The sequence below is a fragment of the Carettochelys insculpta genome, chromosome 1, assembly GCF_033958435.1.
Source record: "Carettochelys insculpta isolate YL-2023 chromosome 1, ASM3395843v1, whole genome shotgun sequence".
Lineage (NCBI taxonomy): Eukaryota > Metazoa > Chordata > Testudines > Carettochelyidae > Carettochelys > Carettochelys insculpta.
The window spans coordinates 350,694,881-350,715,001 of NC_134137.1; the positions used below are offsets into that span (position 1 = coordinate 350,694,881).

General features: G+C 48.4%; 1 protein-coding gene across 8 annotated transcripts in view; it reads right to left on the reverse strand.

The window, feature by feature from the left end:
• The window catches only part of KIF21A (kinesin family member 21A), a 185,955-nt gene that overhangs the window by 123,247 nt on the left and 42,587 nt on the right, over positions 1–20,121 (reverse strand). The gene's annotated exons all lie outside the window — the stretch shown is intronic.

Sequence of the window (20,121 nt, forward strand, 5' to 3'; positions counted from 1 at the left end):
TACCATATAAGCAAAGAATATTCTCATTATTCAGAAACCTAAGAGTACATCTACCTTGCAGTAAATGGGATGGTTGCTATTCAGGACAACGTACCCTCACCTAATAAACTATTTTGCTAGTCTTTAAAGTGCTACTTGACTGCTTTTTGTTTTAATCCAGCTAGTTTGGGTCCTAGAGCGGTGAAGCTGCAGCATTGGAAGTTTCAGCACAGACTGTACGCATCTGCCTGAAACCATGGGCAGCTAATTACTTGCGGGGCTAGCACAGTGATAGGCAACCAGAAAAAGTGAAAGGGCTGCATGAGTGGCCCTCCTTCATTTCAATGGCCTGCAGCAGCCTGAGGCCCATGGACTCCTTGTCTATCCCACCCTCCCCCATGTGCCTCACACACAGGGACACTGGAGCCCCACATTTCCTACCTCTCCCCCTCCCTCCCAGCACTTTCGGAGCACAGCAATCATCTGATTCATGCTTTGTACCACTCTTCCCTCTCGTACCAGACCTGGAATGCTGCAAATCAGCTGTTTGTAGCTATTCAAGCTCTGGGAAGAAGGGTAGGAGAGGGGACGGAGCACAAACCAAGCAATTTGCAGTGCTCCAAAAGTGCTGGGAGGAAGGGGAAGGAGTAGGAAGTTCGGGCTCCAATGACTCAGTGCATGGGGGGCGGAAAAAGGGCATATAGGGGTCCATTGGCTGGAGGAAGATCCCCAGTGGATGTGGCCCACGAGCCATAGGCTGCCTGCCACTGTGCTAGCCCACCCTGAAGCACCATGGGTTCACTGTTTCGGGCCCCAAGTGAGCTAGATTAAAGTTAGCTTGAGTAGGTCAGTCCAACTGCAATCCCAGCTAGAGACTGCAGTCCAGACATTCTGAAGACAACTTTCAAAGCTCTTCAGCCAACTTTGATCCTGTGCTGGTGGCTGACAGAAGAGCCCCACTGGCGCAAGCGTTCCTCCCCCATATGTATTGTGTGGATGTTTATCAGAAGTTTATCCGGACACAGACCTCTGAGGTTCACCCATCACTTCATGTGACCTTTTATAAAAAGCAGGTTGTCATTATTTTAATAGAGAAAGACACAAACATATAAGCCTCCCAGCTACTGAAGTGAGAAATCTGTATCTATAGGTAGTCCATCGTGTCCGAAGATGACGTCTTGAGCTTGCACAGGCTCATCGGTTGTGGACTTGCTTGTGGCTGAGGAATTCAAGCTTTGAATGGCACAGGCGTTCATAGTGGGGGCAAGGGAATTGCCCTGGCTCTGTTGGTGCGGCTGCTGCTGCTGTTGCTTTCTTCCTCTCACGAGTATCAATGAGGCATATGCATTGCTGCTCTTCAAACATGTCATACACGTGCCGTACAAGAGCACGCCAACCTGTTCAGTTGTTTGCATGCTCCTCTAGCTGATCTGGTTTTAAACCAGCATAAGTAATGCTGGCCTTCACGCAGTCTTTATACCCTCTTGTGAGGCCTACCTTGATTCCTTTTGCCCTGGGAGAGTTCACAGGAGAGGAGTTGCTTAGGGATTCGTGACTCCTCCATTCGTATGACATGCCCTGTCCAGCAAAGCTGGGCTTTCAGAATCATGGCTTCGATGCTCACGGTTGCTGCTCTGTCCAGGACTTCCAGGTTCGTAACTCTGTCCTGCCATCGAACGTGCAATATTGACCTCAGGCTGTGTGTGTGGAAGCGCTCCAGCAGTCTTATATGTTTTCTGTGCAAGGTCCAGGTTTCACAGCCATACAAGAAACTAGTCAGGACTATAGCTTTGTACACTTTCAGTTAAGTGGACTGTCAGATATTGTACTTATTCAACACTCACGCTCTCAGATGTCCTAGTGCCCAGCTGGCCTGGCAGATTCTGGCATTGATTTCTTTATCAAGGGAGCCATCATTGGCTATCACACTGCCAAGGTACTTGAACTCCTTTACTGTTTTTAACTCTGTTCCTTCAGTAAAGATTGAAGTGGGGAGAGCAGCATATCCTGGAGCAGGCTGAAACAATACTTCGGTCTTTCCTAGGCTGATGGTCAAACCAAAGAGGCAAGTGGCATCAGCAAACTTGTTGACGATGAGCTGGAGATCAGATGCCTTGCGTGCCATAAGTGCACAGTCGATAGCAAAAAGGGCTTCAAGGATGAGCCTCTCAAGAATCTTGGTTTTAGCATTCAGACAACGAAAGTCATAAGAATGGCCATACTGGGTCAGACCAAAGGTCCATCTAGCCCAGTATCCTGTCTGCCGACAGTAGCCAATGCTTGGTGCCCCAGAGGAGGTGAACCGAAGACAATGATCAAGCAATTTGTCTCCTGCCATCCATCTCCCACCTTTGACAAAAGGCTAGGCACCATACCTTACCCCTTGCTAATAGCCATCTATGGACCTAGTAGTAGTAGGCATCCTTCGATCCCAAGGGATCATGGGTTTGCGCCCCAGTTGGACTGATTCGTGCGTCGTCTTTTGTGGCTGTGCAATCCAATCCGGGAGTGGCAGTCCTTTCCGCACTGTGAGCAGCAGTAGGCAGATGTCGCTCTGGTATCACGGGCACATATCTTCCTGAGGGCTCTCCTGTCTTCCTCTTCCGTCACCAAGGTAGTTTCATACATAGCAAGAGCTTCCTTCACTCCATATCCAGGCATGCCTGTCTGATGTGAGCGAATGCCAGGTGTTCGCACTGACAGAGAGAGTGCTGAGGTCACACTTGCACATGTCCTTGTAGCGCAATTTAGGTCGCCCTTTCGGCCTCTTTCCAGATGCCAGTTCGCTGAAGAGGAGGTACTTCAGTATTCGGCCATCCATCATGCGTGAAACATGGCCCAGCCAGCACATACACCTCTGTTTGAGAAGGGTGAACGTGGAGGCGGTGCCTGCCCTCTCAAGCACTGCGCTATTGGGGATCTTGTCCTGCCATGGGATACCGAGTATGCGCCTAAGGCAGCGCGTGTGGAATGTGTTGAGCCGCTGCTCTTCTTTTGACCCCAAAGTCCACATTTCATTGGCATACAGCAGTGTGCTCAAAACACAGGCTGTGTAGACCTGCACCTTGGTGGGTACAGTGAGCTTACTGTTAGCCCATACTCTGTCAACCTGGAGAACGTTGTGACAGCTTTTCCAATGCGCTTGTTGATCTCGCTATTAAGTGACAAGTTGTCCGAAATCGTCGAGCCTAGGTACACGAACTCATGGACGACTTCCAGTTCATAGTCTAGCACACTGATAGATGGCTCATTACCAACGTTTTGGCCCATCACCTGGGTCTTCTTTAAGCTGATTGTGAGGCCAAATTCCATGTATGCATCCGCAAAGCAAGTTATGAGTGACTGCAGTTCCTGCTGAGTGTGAGCAGCCATAGCTGCATCATCAGCAAAAAGGAACTCCCTTAGATGCTTCGTAAGCACCCTGGTCTTCGCTCTAAGCCTCGACAGTTTGAAGAGGTTGCTGTCCGTTCTCGTGCAGAGAGAGGTGCCCTCTGTAGCAGTTCCGAAGGCATACTTGAGCAAAACTGCAAAGAAGATGCCTAACAGTGTTGGAGCCAGCACGCACCCCTGCTTCACTCTGCTGAGAATCTCACAGGGTTTGGATGTATGATGGTCTCCTTCATGCCTTCATGGAAGGCCCTAATAATGCTGAGCAGAGTTGGGGGGACAGCCGATCTTAGCCAGAATCACAAAAGAGAAGTTACTCACCGTAGTAACGGTGGTTCTTCGAGATGTGTCCCCGTGGGTGCTCCACAATAGGTGTCGGGCTTGCCCGGCGCCGCAGATCGGAATTCTTCCAGCAGTTTCTCCTGGATCGCACATGCGCCGGCACGCGCCACTCCCCTGCGCGCCCCCAGCCACGTGCGCCATCCGGTCCCCACCAGTTCCTTGACCAACCGCCTCGAATGCTCCTGAAAAACACTAGACAGAGATCCAAAGCAGGCAGGATGGGTGGGTGGTGGAGCACCCACGGGGACACATCTCGAAGAACCACTGTTACTACAGTGAGTAACTTCTGTTTCTTCTTCGAGTGTCCCCGTGGGTGCTCCACAATAGGTGACTACCCAGCAGTAACCCAAGTAAGGAGGTGGGTAAATCGGTTTATGTGCAGCTTGCCCCCAAAAGGACTGCTGTCGACAGACGGGTATCCTCTTGGAATACCCGATGTAGGGCATAATGCTTGGCAAAGGTGTTGTAGGATGACCAGGTCGCCGCTCTACAGATGTCTTTCAAGGCAATGCCCTTGAAGAAGGCTGTTGATGCCGCCACCACCCTGGTGGAGTGAGCCCTAGGAGGGGCCAGCAAAGGAGTCTTTCGAAGCTCGTAGCACATTTTTATACAGGACACAATGTGCTTTGAAATTCTCTGTGAAGAGAGGTCTTCCCCTTTTGACCTGGGAGCGAGAGACACTAGAAGCCTGTCCGTTTTCCGGAAGGATTTAGTTCTGTCTATGTAGAAAGCCAACGCCCTCCTCACGTCCAGGAGGTGCAGGCGTGCCTCTTTGCTGGAGCTGTGAGGCTTCGGGTAAAACAAGGGTAAAACTATTGGCTCGTTAAGATGGAACTCTGAAGAAACTTTTGGAACAAAGGCTGGCTGCAGCCGTAAGGTTACCGCGTCCTTTGAGAAGGCTGTGCAGGGCGGCGTTGCCATAACTGCTGCGAGCTCACTGACCCTGCGGTGCCAGGTTTTTGTTCTTGCCTTTCCCCTCCCCTGCGGGGCTGGCACCGCCCCCTCCCATGCCGGGGATCTCAGCCCCACTGTCGGCGCCGCACTCGGCCCACTCAGCTGCGGTGCCGCGCGGGTAACATCCTCCAGTGCCTGCAGGCTCCGCGCCTGTTGGCCCTGCACCGTTGGTGCCACGGGGGTCGGTGCCGCCGGTTCCGGCGCTTGCCTGGCTGATGCTCTAGGCGCCGCGCGTGCCGGCTGTTTTGTAACCGGACGCTCAGCCTCTGCCACGTTCACTGCCGCTTGCCTGAGTATGCGGCTGGGGGCTGTGTGCTCCGCCCGTCCCACTCGCTGAAACTGCCAGCAGGGATCGAGCTGGGGAGAGCTTCCTCCGTTTCTGCACCGAGGGGGTCAAAGAAGCTGCCTTCCTCTTGTGTAACCCAGAGGGCCCTTCTGGTTGAGGCCTCTCCGGCAAGTCCGGCTGGAGGGCCTTGTCAAACAAGAGCATTTTAAGACGCATTTCTCTGTCTTTCCTGGCCCTGGCTGTGAGCTTAGCACAGTGGGAACACTTCTGGGTAACGTGTGATTCCCCCAGGCATCGGATACATTCACTGTGCCCATCGGAGGCCGGCATAGCTTCACGGCAAGACTCACACTTTTTAAAGCCTGAAGAGGCCATCGCGGTGAGTCTTTACTGTTAATAGGGTACTTAGCACTTACTCCGTGCCTGTTTACCCGAATCACGGACACCAGCCTGCAGGGCAGCGGGCGGCCTACTGGCCTTACGTCCACTCTTCTTCTCTGCTCCTCTCTCTCTTTTTTATTATATATATTATATTCTTTGTCCTCTTTTTTTTTTTTTTGTTTAACACCAGAAAAATACAACAATTTACACATAGAAACACTATCTAATCTGACTCTGGCCGTAGCCTGAGCAGATTCCATCTGCAGCCGATGGCGGTTGAGAAGGAACTGGCGGGGACCAGATCGCACACGTGGCCGGGGGCACGCAGGGGAGCGGCGCGCGCCGGCACATGCGCGATCCAGGAGAAACTGCTGGAAGATTTCTGATCTGCGGCGCCAGGCAAGCCCGACACCTATTGTGGAGCACCCACGGGGACACTTGATGAAGAACAGACCTTTTCTGCTGACCAGGTCAAATGCCTTGGTCAGGTTGATGAAGGCAATATACAGAGGTTTGTTCTGCTCCCTGCACTTTTCTTGCAGTTGCCTAACAGAGAAAACCATGTCTATGGTGGACCCTTCAGCTCTGAACCCACACTGAGACTCAGGGTAGACTCTTGCCGCAAGAACATTGAGCCTCTTCAGAACAACACATGCAAATAGCTTCCCCACAGTACTGAGGAGGGAGATGCCGCAATAGTTGTTACTATCGCTTTTGTCACCCTTGTTCTTGTAGACAGCAACGATGTTCGCATCCCTCATATCTTCCAGTACGCTGCTTTCTCTCCAGCATTGGCAAAGTCTTCCATGCAGCTCTGAAACTAGTGTACCGTTGGCGCATTTGAGGATTTCTGAGGGAATACCGTCTTTCTTCTGGAAAAGCCCCAGGGAGAGTGCTTTTAGCGTGTCGCTGAGTTCCTCCAAGTTAGGCTCAGCATCGAGTTCAGTCATGGTGGGCAGAGGCTCGATGGCATTCAGGGCTCTCTCTGTAACTACGGTCTCTCTGGCGTACAACTGTGAGTAGTGTTCCACCCAGCATTCTGTCTGCTTGGTTCTGTCCTTCAAGACCTCGCCTGTGGCCGACTTAAGTGGGGCAGTCTTTCTTTGTGATGGACCGATGGCCTGCTTGATCCCATCATATATTCCTCGCATGTTACCAGTGTCTGCAGCCTGCTGAATCTTGGAGCAGAGTTGGAGCCAGTAATCGTTGGCACACCGCTAAGCAATCTGCTGCACTTGACTCCGAGCAGATCAGAGCGTCTGCAGGTTCACCTCACTGGGAGAGGACCTGTATGCAGCCAGTGCCTGTCTCTTCTTGTCAATCAGGGGCATCAGCACTTCAGTGTGGGCTTCAAACCAATCAGCAGACTTGACGGTCTTCTTCCCAAAAGGTAGATATCGCAGTATTATAGATAGCGTCCTGTAGTTGTTCCCATCTCTTGCTGATATCAGTGTCATCCGGGCGGGGCATGCCTCCTCAAGTGCTTGGACAAACTCACATACTTTTGAAGGGTCATGAGTCTTGCCAGTGTCAACGCACGGCCTCCCTTCCTTTTTGGAGCGAAAGAATCTTCGCGGCTGGATGTGCACCTTACTACACACGAGCAAGTGGTCAGTGTCACAGTCTGCGCTGTGGTAGCTACATGTCACCCTGACATTACCTAAACGTCTGCGTTTGGCAAGGAAAAGGTCAAGCTGGCGCCCATGTTTTGATCTTGGGTGTCGCCATGAAATTTTGTGCTGGGGTTTGATGTTGAAGAAGGTATTGGTTACGCAGAGGTCATGTTGGGAGCAGAGTTCAAGGAGGCGCTGTCCATTTTCATTCATCTTCCCTGTTCCAAACTGTCCCAGACAGGATGGCCAGCTGTGGTGGTCGCTGCCAACTGTGGCGTTGAAGTCGCCAAGGATGAATAGCGGCTCATGGGCAGGTACCTCACTGATGGCAACGCTAAGCTCATCATAGAACTCATCCTTAACTTCCTGGGCAGAAGTTAAAGTGGGCGCATAGACACTGAAGATGTTGACCATGCCCACTGATGTTTGAAGCTGGATTTTCAGCACTCTCTCAGTTCCCACATTTGGTGGTATGACTGAGCCAACTAGGCTGTTTCTGATTGCGAAGCCAACACCGTGTTCCCTGGTCTCTTCTGGAGGCTCCCCGTGCCAGAAAAAGGAAAAAAGTCCTTCTCCCTGAGACATCCAGAGGACGATAGCCTTGTTTCCTGGAGGGCCACGATGTCCATCCGCAGTCTTCTCAGCTCGTTGTTAATGATTGCTGTCTTCTGGGGGTCACTAATGCTCTGTAGGTCTTCTGTAAGGCCTAGAGTCATGGTCTTACATTCCATGTGCCCAGCCTGAAGGCTGGATTATTTTGTGGCTTGTTTGTTTTGCCTGGTGTAAGGTTAACGATCCACTTGTCGGTGATTCCCTAAGCCCCAGACACCCAGTGAAGCAAGTGGACCGTGGCGAGGCAGCACCTACTTGGCTGGGGGCTGCCCAGCTTGAGGTGGGCGGTAGCTGCCCAATGAGATCCAAAGACTTCTCCCACCATCGGAAGCAACCCCTGGCGCCTCACTCTATGCCAATCGAGTGCAGTGGCTTAATACCGGTAACTGCTGCTTCGCGTGTTGTGTCACCGCTCAGAAAGCGATGCTGGAGTGTCCTCTCCAGGGCGCAGGCCTGGGCAAGTAAGTTTGAAGAACCAGCTGATGCCCAGCAGCAGGTTCCCCCTCTCCACACACACTGATGTAATCCAAGGGAAAGGCAAAAGCCAGTACAGCTTGGCACCAATGTCGTCGCAGGAGGTGCCAGAGAGAGATTGAGCACAACCTCAAACTGCCTTATGGACTCCATCTCCGGATTTTTCCTCGGGGGTTACTCCCGAAGCCTTTCCCATGACTAGGTATCGCCGCAAGGCAGCAGAGGTTTTAAATCAGAGTTTCCTTCTCCTAGGTGGACGGCCTTCCCAGGCTGACGTGCCCCATCTGCCTGAAGCAACTGGTTTGAAGGCGCCAGTCACCCGCCTTCTCCCCTTCTCCTGTCAGTGCAAACAAACAGTTTCACCAGGCTTAGAAACTAAGCCGCACGTGAAGGCCAGGAGCTGGACTTCGGCTGTCAGAGGCTATTGGAGACGCAGGCATGGGAGCATTTTATAGATAGTGTGAACTTATCCCCACTACCACCCCCGGCTATGACAACCTTTGAAACCTCTATGGACCTAACCTCCAAATATTTATCAAGCTCTTTTTTAAACTCTGTTAGAATCCTGGCCTTCACAGCGTCCTCTGGTAAGGAGTTCCACAGTCGAAAAGTGACCCATCAAATCTGTATTTTATGTAGACTCCATGGTCCAGGTCCCTAAATGCGTGGCTGAGGACGCATGTGAAAAAGAGGTTGAACAACACTGGGGCCAGCACACACCCTTGCTTCACACCATTGGATACCTCAAGTGGATCTGAGGACTCGCCATCTGAAAGAACAAAGCCAGTCATGTCATTGTGGAATAGGCGTATGAGGTTAACGAATCTTCTCAGGCAGCCAAGTTGCCTGTTACATACAAGAGTAACACAATAGTACATAGCTATATGCATACATTGTGACAAAACACCACATAGCCAGATTCTGGCTTCAATTATTTTAAACTCCGATTACCAGATTCCCTTCAATGTAGTTACTCTAGGTTTACACAGGAATGAACCTCTGAACATAATCCTGGCACTTGTCTTACATGGGACATATTCTTAGTGTGTAAACCTTATCTGTTATTTCAAACGAGAGTACCCCAACGGTCGGTTCTGGGGCCAGTTTTATTCAAAATTTTTGTTTATGCCCTGGCTGAGGGGATGGATTACACCCTCAGCACATTTGCAGATGACACTAAAGTAGGGGGAGAAATTGATACACTAGAGGATAGAGATAGGGTCCAGGGAAACCTAGACAAATTGGAGGATTGGGCCAAAAGAAATCCGATGAGGTTCAACAAGGACCAGGGCAGAGTTCTGCACTTCAGACAGAGGACTCTCATGCACTGCTACAGGCTCGGAACCAACTAGCTAAGCAGCAGTTCTGCAGAAAAGGATCTGGGGATTACAATGTCTGAGAAGCTGGATATACATTAACAATGTGCCCTTGTAGCCAACAAGACTAATAGCATACTGGGGTCCATTAGTAGGTGCACTGCCAGCAGATCTAGGGAAGTGACTATTGCTCTTTATTCAACACTGGTGAGGCTGCACCTGGAGTACTGCATCCACTACTGGCTCCTCCATTATGGAAAGGGTGTGGATGCACTGGAGAGTGTCCAGTGGAAGGAGACAAAAATTAGGGTGGTGGAGCACGTGACTTACGAGGAGAGGCTGACTATTTGGGCTTATTTCGTCTACAGAAAAGAAGAAGGAGGGGGGATTTAATAGCAGCCTTCAACTACCTGGAGGGGGATTTCCAAAGAGGTTGAAGAGAGATTGTTCTCAGTGGTGACAGAACAAGGAGTAATGGTCTTGAGTTGTTGTGTGGGAGGTCTAGAGTGGATATCAGGAAATCTATTTCACTAGAAGACCTGTGAAACTCTGGAACTGGTTACCTAGAGTGGTGGTAGAATCTCCTTCCGTAGAGATATTTTAAGTCCCAGCTTGACAAAGCCCTGGCTGAGATGATTTAGGTGGGATGGGCCCTGCTTTCAGCAGTGGTTTGAACTGAATCACCTTTTGAGGAGTCTTCCAATCCTACAATTCTATGATGGAAACTTTTGATCCCTCACATGATCCACATAATAACCTGATTAAAACTCTGAACTATTTGTATCCTGCACAAGCTAGACTGATCATTTTTTCTGACAATTATTTTCAAATGAGTGATGTAATGGATAATCAAACACACTTTTTGGCACTTTAGTTATGAAGTTTTATTTTGTCACATTGCGTGATAATTTATACGCTTTCTTAAAGTTAATTCCTACACAGGAAACTCAAATATTACATCAAAAAGTATGTCTCTCTCATGAACATTTTCTTCTAGTAAACAAAATATCTGAAAACAATCTTCAAAAGAGCTATTACTTAAAATATAATCTAGAGACAATCTCAAATATATTCTACAGCTTGCCTGGATCCAGGCCCCAAGGCTTGGGCTCCTCTTCCCAGCATCCAGCCAGTGATAGGTGGGGGTGTGGAGCCCCAAGCCTTGCAGGGCAGAGTCAGACAAGCTGAGGCCCAATCTGGCACATGGGTTCTGCCTGGTGGGGACTAGTAGCAGCTGCGGAAATGGTAGCACAAAGCTATTTGGACAGGTCACCTCTGCCACTCTTACTGGCTGGAATTTGGCCAATCAGAGCAGTGGGGAGGAGGAATTCCTGGGAGCAGTGGGGGAAAAGCCTCCCCAAGGAGCGTTTCTCTGTGCTGCTATATCCCCAGCCGAGAGGGGGTGGCAGCAGCAGCACACAGCAGTAAGCATCCCCCCCCATCACCCAGACCACTCCTGTACCCTTCTCCCACCCAAGCTCCTTATCCCCCAGACCCAATCCTGCACCTTCCTCCCACTCAGACCCCCCTACTCTCTGCTTCTGCAGACCACTCCTGTCCAGACCCCCTCCATGCCTATCCTGTTCCTGTACCCTCCCTCCCAAAACACCAAACACCCACCGCAGCCCACTTCTTCACCCTCTCTCCCACCTAGATCCCTCTTCCACCCCTACTCCCAACTTCAGCCTGCTCCAGTACCCTTCCAAACCACCCAAACCTGCTCCCCGGTAGCACTCTCCCACATACTGAACCTTAAACCCTTTATTTTTGGTTCCACCCCAGGCCCTCAGAAAACTAAATCTGTCCCGGAATAAGCCCAAAACTCAATCCCCACTTCTCTATCCTCTGCCCATAGTACTAGAGTGTAAGGGGACTGAGGTGCCCTATCAGTGAGGGAGTTGCAGCTTACTTGTGTGTGTCCCACCAACTGATTTTTCTGTGGGTCAGTGGCCTCCCACCCAAAAAAGGTTCCCTACCTCTGCATTAAGCCTAAGATACAGTAACTAGAGCATTATTACATGCAGTACTTTCAGGATTGACGTTTACATTTAACATCAGAACAACAGTTTTAATGTCTGTCCACTAAAAAGGGCCATAAAACTCTACACAGAGGAGGTTCTAACAATTACATCTCTTTCAGATAATTTAGCACATCAACAACATATGGTTTTGCTCTTGTGAAAGACAACATCACAGCAAGCATATATGTGACAACTTTCATCAGATGCTAATATGGAACCCAAGAGAGCTGGAAGAAACAAGTGTAATAACTGTAATTAGCAGCTTGTCATTGACTCAAGGAGTTCCACTGTGTTATAACATGACCTCTAAATGGGGCGTGGTAGAAACAATCAGAGGAGCCAGAAAATTTGCTACTGGAGGCTTGTAAGGAAGTGAATGGACTGATGCATGAGAAAGGAGACTTATAAGAGGCTATATACACAGCATTCAAAGCAATAAAAAGGGTGCATTTATTAAAGTAGACTACTAATGGAGGAAGGGACACTGCATAGCTTATGTATGCTCCTTCAAAGGGCAGACCTTCACTGAACTCCCCTATTCCAGCAACACTGGCTAGGAAATACACTAACAGTCAGAACTTCTACTGTGAATTACAATTCAAATGTGTGTCACAGATGAAATAAGTTCTAATGGAAAGTCGGGAACAACAGATGTCAAATAGTCTGGATTTGATACTGGAATAGGGAGCATATAGTCTTCAACCTGATTTTTGCACTTTAAAAACGGCATGTGACAGGAATTGATCTTCTTTAACTTTTCAGCTGCCCATAATTCTGGTAAAGTGCAATGAGCATGTGGTTCAGACAGACACCATTTAGGCAAGATGTTATTAATGGCAGCATAATAGTTCTTCCAATTCACTGTCACAGGGTCCTCTTTAACTCCTCTCTCTTGCCACTACCAAGCCCTTATTTATCTGGACACATTCTCCTCTAACGCTCTTAATTTGATTCATTCTATCATTACTTTTAGTAACTTTAGTCCTCCATTGCGGTAACATTTTATGTTAGCTTCCACTTTGCCCAGCTCCTTCTCTACAAATCAGCCAAGATACTTCTGTCTTTTGAAATAGACATCTGGCTGAGGAGCCAGATCATCTCTGGACCATTAATGTTGATTTTCTGTAAGCTCTGGAACACTAGAGAAGTTCCAGAAGTTTGACTTATATTGTGACAATATTTAAAAATTATAAACGGGATGACCCAGGTAATCATAACCCTGTCAACAGACAGCAAATTCAGGCAACATAACAGAGCAGCTTACATTGGACTTAAACAATTAAAAGAGGATAATATAATTAATTCCAATCTAAATGATTTTATGGAAGACTAATTTTGTCCCACTTGTAATCTCATCAAAAACAGATACTAAGCGTGGTTGATAGAGATAGCAGCAGTGATGTAATATATATTAGACTTCTATATGTTATTTGATTTAGTACCACATAGAGTTTAGTACCACTGCCTTGTGGGTTATCCTGGGAAGGAGCAAGGCTAAGGGAGTAAACCCTGACAGAAAATCCAGAGGGGAGTCCTAAGGCAGTTCTGTGCCAGCTTCTGGCATTGACCTGGCAACTCCTGCAGCTGAGCTGGTACCAGACGTAGAGGTTATCCTCTCCTTTGGACTATATCAGTAAAGCCGAGAGGGGGACACTGGCGTCTGGGCAGCCCAGGGTCCCAAAAAACATTACCCAGGCTCGTGCCTGGAAAGGTACTCCAGCATCACTTAACAGCACTGAACCAACATGGGAAGTAACAGATACTGGTTATAAGCTCTTGCTCGACTGGAGCAGAGAATGAGCGCCAGGGGTTGCCTTTGACGGTGGGAGAGATCGTCGCATCTCACTGGACAGTCACCACCTGCCTCAAGCTGGCATCAACTAGACGTGGTCATCACTAGACATGAACCTCAAAAACGTCCTTCTGACACACAGCTATCATAGTGCAGACTGCGATACACATCACTCGCTAGTTTGCTCCAAACTCAAGGTGAGACCCAAGAAGCTGTACCACTCTAAACCAACTGGAAGGCCCTACATTGATTCCAGAAAGACAGCAAACTCAGAGAGAGCAAAAAAGTTCAGAGAGACCCTCGAGGAGAATCTGCGCAGCAGCCCTGGGGGCGCCGATGTGACATCCAGATGGCAGCATCTGAGGGATACAATTTACAACACGGCCTCGTCAGTGTTTGGAAGAAGAGCTAGAAACACAAATGACTGGTTTGAAGCTAACTCCGATGGGATGATTCCAGCCATCAAAAAGAAGTGCCCTGCACTCCTGGAGTACAAACGCTCACCGAGCCAGAGTACCCAGCAAGCACTCAGAGCAGCCAGAAAAACAGTACCGCAGACAGCCAGGCGCTGTGCCAGCAACTACTGGCTCGAGCTATGCAGCAGTATCCAGACCAGTGCTGACTCTGGTAATCTCAGGGGAATGTATGAGGGCATCAAGAACGCATTAGAACCCACTCAGAACAAGATGGCGCCTCTGAAATCCAAATCTGGTGAAGTCATCACTGACAGAGCCAAAAAGATGGAGCGCTGGGTCGAGAAGTACTCCGAGCTGTACTCACACGAGAACACTGTGGTTGATACAGCCCTCGATGCCGTCGAGCTCCTACCAATAATGGACAAACTGGATCAGGAACCAACTGTGGCTTTCTTCAGTTCGTCCATTGACAGCATTGCAGTAGGAAAGGCCCCAGGCCAGGATGGTATACCAACAGAGGTAATCAAGTGTGCCACGGACACCCTCCTGGAACCCCTACATGAGCTATTGTGCCTGTGCTGGAGAGAGGGAGAGGTACCACAGGATATGCGTGATGCTAACACTGTAACCTTGTATAAGAACAAAGGAGACAGAAGTGACTGCAACAATTACCGTGGAATCTCCCTCCTACGGATCACTGCTAAACTGTTTGCTCATGTCATCCTCGGCAGACTCCAGAAGATTGCTGAGAGGGTGTATCCTGAATCACAGTGCGGATTCTGTGCAGAGAGATCTACCATTGACATGGTCTTCTCTCTGAGGCAGCAGCAGGAGAAATGCAGGGAGCAGAGGAAGCCACTCTATATTGCCTTCGTCGACCTGACCAAGGCCTTCAACTTGGTCAGCAGGGATGGACTGTTCAAACTGCTCCACAAGATAGGCTGTCTGCCACGGTTACTCAAGATGATCCAGTCTTTCCATGAAGACATGAGAGGAACCACCCACTATGACGGCACATTATTGGATGTTTTCAGCATCAGGAGTGGCATCAAACACGGATGCGTCCTTGCTCCGACATTGTTCGGGATCTTCTTCGCACTCCTCCTGAAGCACGCCTTTGGATCTTCAACAGAGGGCATCTTTTTGCACACAAGAGCTGATGGGGAACTGTTTAATCTTGCAAGGCTGAAAGCTAAATCTAAGGTGCGGGAAGTCCTCATCAGAGATATGCTGTTCGCAGATGATGCTGCTGTAGCGTCACACAACAGAACACCAGCTTCAGAAACTGCTGGATCAATTCTCCAAAGCATGCAAGGACTTCAGGCTTTCCATCAGCCTAAAGACGACAAATGTACTTGGTCAGGACATTGCTGAACCTCCATCAATCAGCACTGACAACTATACATTAGAGGTCGTCCACGAGTTCGTTTACCTCGGATCCACGATCACTGACACCCTGTCATTGGAGACTGAGCTAAACAGGAGGATCAGAAAAGCAGCCACAACTCCGTCCAGACTCAGCAAGAGAGTGTGGAATAACATCAAGTTGTACACCCACACCAAAATGCAAGTCTACAGAGCCTGCATCCTCAGCACCCTCCTTTACAGCAGCGAGTCTTCGACCCTGTACCCCCGCAAGGAAAACAGGCTGAATGTCTTCCACTTGCGCTGCCTCAGGCGCATCCTTGGAATATCGTGGAAGGACAGAGTGTCCAACACCGCCGTCCTTGAGCAAGCTGGAATCCCAATCATGCACATCGTCCTCAGGCAGCGGCGGTTCTGCTGGCTTGGCCATGTCCACAGGATGCATGTTGGAAGGATCCCAAAAGACATCCTGTACGGCAAGCTAGCCTCTGGCAAAAGACCTCTCGCACGCCCCCAATTGCTTTACAAAGATGTTTGCAAGAGGGACCTCAGGGAGGCAGACATCGAGCTGGACAGCTGGGAGGAGCTGGCAGATGACTGCAGCAGATGAAGGCAGGAACTACACAAAGGCCTTCAGAAGGGTGAGGTGAGGATCAGACAGCTAGCAGAGAAGTGAGCCCACAGAAAGCACAGGAAGGACCTTCCAGACACCCATTACACATGCAACAGATGCAGCAAGGACTGTTACTCTCATGTGGGCCTTCACAGTCACAGTCGACGCTGCAAATGATGATCCCAAATGGAACTATGAAGGGCGCAATCCATAGTCTACATAGACTGAAGGATGCCTACTACTACTAATGTTGATTAAAGAAACTAGAATACAAAAATAACATGGAACACATTCAGTGGCTGAACAGCTGGCTGATAGTTCTCAAAATTTAAATTCAAATATTTTTCAGTGCATAAACAGCGGAATCCTGAGTAGGAGTCACTAAAATAACCTTTTTATATATTTGGTGCTGATGTGACCGCTACTGGTGTGCGTCCAGTTGTCACGTCTAACATTCAAAAAGGACCATGACAACTGGAGAGGGTTTGAAAAAGAGCCATGAAAATGATTAAAGGATTAGAAAGTCTACCTCACAGTGATAGACTCAAGGAATTTAATCTACTCAGATTAACAAATGGAAGAGCATATAGTGACTGGATTACTGCCTGTAAGTATTCTGATAGGGAACAAATATTTAACAGAGAGCACCTCAATTTCGAAGAGAAAGATATCACACAATCACAAGTCTGGAAATTGAAGCTGAACAAACTTAGATTGGAATTTTTATCACAGAGCAATGAACTATGGAAACATTTTTTCACAATGGCCATGATGGCTTATCCATCATTCATCATTTTTAAAGCCAGACTAGATGTTTTCTAAGAGAATTACCATTAGATATTATTTTCGGGAAGTTCTATGGCCTGTGTTACACTTGTGGTCAGACTACACCAGTGTTTCCCGATTTTATTTGGCCATGGAACCCTTATAAACTTGAAAGAATTTTGCAGAACCCCATTCCCAGGCTTCAACTCCTCTCGGCCCTCAAACCCACCCCCTATCCTCAGGCTGAATTCCTCTGATGCCCAGACCACCACCCACATCCTCAGGTTTAACACCTCTCATCCTCAAATCACCACTTCCAACCCTAGGATTAACCCCCCTCCACTGAGGAGTTCCTCCATCTGAGTGTACTGCTATTGCTCCTCTGCAGCCACCTCCCCCTCCTTTTCCTCCTTCTCAGCAGGGCTGCACGGCTCCAGCAGGGGGAGACTCATATGCCCCATCCCCCAACCCACTCTCCTGTTCACTTCCCCCACCTGCAGCATGGGTGGCTCCCTGCCCTGCCTCCACTGAAATAATGGAACTAAATATTATTAATTTAATGGTCAGACCCCTCCCACTGCCCTGCCAGACATTAAACTAATTACATTTAGTTCTAGTGTTTCAGCGGTGGCAAGCCTGAGCCACAAATGACTCCTTAAAGAGATGCATATGGAAAACCAATTGGGAAATAGCGGACGAGAAGATTGCAACAGTTCCTGACGGGCCTCAGCTCCATCAAGCAAAGAAAAAATATATAGTAGCACACACTGTATTTTTTCTGTCTTCCCCCCTAACTGCACACAATGGCTCCTCCATTTAGCCTCAAACAAACTCATCTTTCACACAAGCCTCCAGATACAAGAGCCTCCTAAATACTGGTACCTCCATATGCTAGCTTCCACACAACTGCACTGATTGAAGCCTATGTTAACCTAGAACATGAAACTAATTGATCACAAATTGATCACATTTAGGCCAAGTACACACCTAATGGTATAGTGGTTGTGTACTGTATATACAGGCACTGTATTTAATCTCATTCCCATGAATAATTACTCAGTAACTTTTCCAAATATATTGCAAGCTAGACATTGAGTAACAGATTAAAAAGCTAGAAGGGACCTCTGCAATACCTAGTTTGACCAGCTGTACAACACAGGCCATAGGACTTCCTTGAATAATTCATGTTTGAACTGGAACAAATATTTTAGTGCAATCCAGAGCCTGCAGTGTTAAAGCAGATGCCACTCTTCACCATAAAATAGTTTTGAGAGGATATCCTAGCTCAGGTGATGGACAACCTAGGCTAGTGGCTGGGCTGCACAAGTGGCCCTCCTTGATCTCAGTGGGACGCAAGGTTGTTGTAACCAAGATGGTCTCCTGGGACAGGGTAGTTTTGTTAACTGTCCTTCCATACCTCGAATTTGCAAGGTGTGTCAACTGAACCATAGCAGCACTTTGACTGAATGTGGACGGAATGCACAACTCTCAGTCAACGATTATGGGGTTCTAGGTTGCAGAAATGGAGACCTGTGCCCGCAGTTTGGGGGCTGAAGGTCTTCCACTGCCTTATGGGCCAGTCCCAACAACTTGCTCTTTGGAACTGGGGCCTTATCCAAGTCCAGTGCCTGGCACAATGTCTGTGGTGCCAGTCTACCAATTTACTCTTTAGCTGCCAGTGTGCTTCAGGCAACGAGATATGAACAAGAACCCAGGATCCTGTGCTGCTCCCAGGAGTCAGAGGCAGAACCCAGATCAGGCTGAGAGGTTCAACCTCAATGGTACCCCTTTGAAGGCCCAAGGTGGAAAAACAGCCCTTCTCCCTTCTGGCGATGAGGGGAAGGGGAGCCTCTTCTTTTGCCACTTAAGCACCGGTGAGGTGCAACATAAGAACGTAAAGCTGGGTCAGACCAAAGGTCCATCTAGCCCAGCATCCTGCCTTCTGACAGAGGCCAATACCCGATGCCCCAGAGGGAGCGAACATAACAGTTAATCACCAAAGCAGTCCCTCTCCTGACATCCATTTCCAACCTCTAACAAACAGAGGCTAGGGGCACCACTCCTTCGTCTTCAGGCTAATATTCATTAATTGATGGGGGTTAGGTCCATGTATCTAGTTTTCTTTTTAACCTTGTTAAAGTCTTGGTCTTTACAACCTCCTCTAGCAAGGAGTTCCATAGGCCTACTATGCATTGTGCAAAGAAAACTTTTTTTTTTGTTAATTTAAAACTATCTTAGTTTTACCCATTAATTTCAAAATTTTCCCCAACAGATTAGTAGTGATCAGATAACACATACAGTGAACATTACTATGTGTCAATGGAGTAGGATCTGAACCTATAACAGAGGAAGAACAAATTTAATATTGCTTAGACAAGTTAAATGTCCTCACATTAACAGGAAATTATGACGATCAAAAGTAGTGATCAGAAGTAGTCAACATGGATTCACCAAGGGCAACTTGTGCCTAACCAATCTGATTAGCTTCTATGATGAGGTAACAGGCCCTGTGGACATGGGAAGTCAGTGGATGTGATATACCTTGACTTTAGCAAAGCTTTTGATACAGTCTCCCACAACATTCTTGCCCATAAATTAAGGAAGATGGATAGAAAGCTGGCTTGACGTTCAGGCCCAACAGATAGTGGTCAATGGCACAATATCTGGATCGTGGTCAGTTTCAAGTGGAGTGCCCCAAGGCTCGGTTCTGGGGCCAGTTTTGTTTAACATCTTTATTAATAACCTGGATGAGGGGATGGATTGAACCCTCAGCCAGTTTGCAGATGACACTAAACTAGGGAGAGAGGTAGATACACTGGAGGGTAGAAATAGGATCCAGAGTGACCTAGATAAATTGGAGGATTGGGCCTAAAGAAATCTGATGCGGTTCAACAAGGAGAAGTGTAGAGTCCTGTACTTGGGATGGAAGAATCCCAATCATTGTTACAGGCTGGGGACCGAATGGCTAAGCAGCAGTACAGCAGAAAGGGACCTAGGGATTATGGTGGATGAAAGACTGGATAAGTGTAAACAGTGTGCCCTTGTAGCCAAGAAGGCTAACGGCATACTGCAGTTTCATTAGGGGGAGCATTTCTAGCAGATCTAGAGAAGTTCTTGTTCCCCTCTATTCGGCACTGGTGAAGCCATATCTGGAGTCTTGCATCCAGTATGGGGCCCCCCAGTATAAAAAGGATGTGGATGTGCTGGAGCAGGTTCAGCAGAGGGCAACGAAAATGATTAAGAGGCTGGAGCACACGACCTTTGAGGAGAGGCTGAGGGAGTTGGGCTTATTTAGTTTACAGAAGAAAAGACTGAGGGTGATTTAATAGCAGCCTTCAACTTGTTGAAGGGGTGCTCTAAAGAGGATGGAGAGAAACTGTTCTCAGCTGTGACAGAGGGCAGAACAAGGAACAATGGTCTGAAGTTACAGAAGGAAAGGAGTAGGTTGGATATTGGGAAAAACTACTTCACCAGAAGGGTGGTGAAGCACTGAAATGCATTGCCTAGAGAGGTGGTGGAATCTCCATCCCTAGAGATTTAAGTCCCAGTTTGACAAAGTCCTGACTGGGATGACTTAGTTGTGGTTGATCCTGCTTGGGGCAGGGGGCTGGACTCGACCTCCTGAGATCCCTTCCAGCCCTATGATTCTACAAAATACATTCTACTATAAGATATCTCGAACTAGCTGAATAGACCTGAACCATTAGTAATCACCTCTGAGAACTTGGAGAGGATAGGAGAGATCCCAGAGCACTGGAAAAGGGCAAACACAGCACCTATCTACAAAAAGGGGAATAACTCTGAG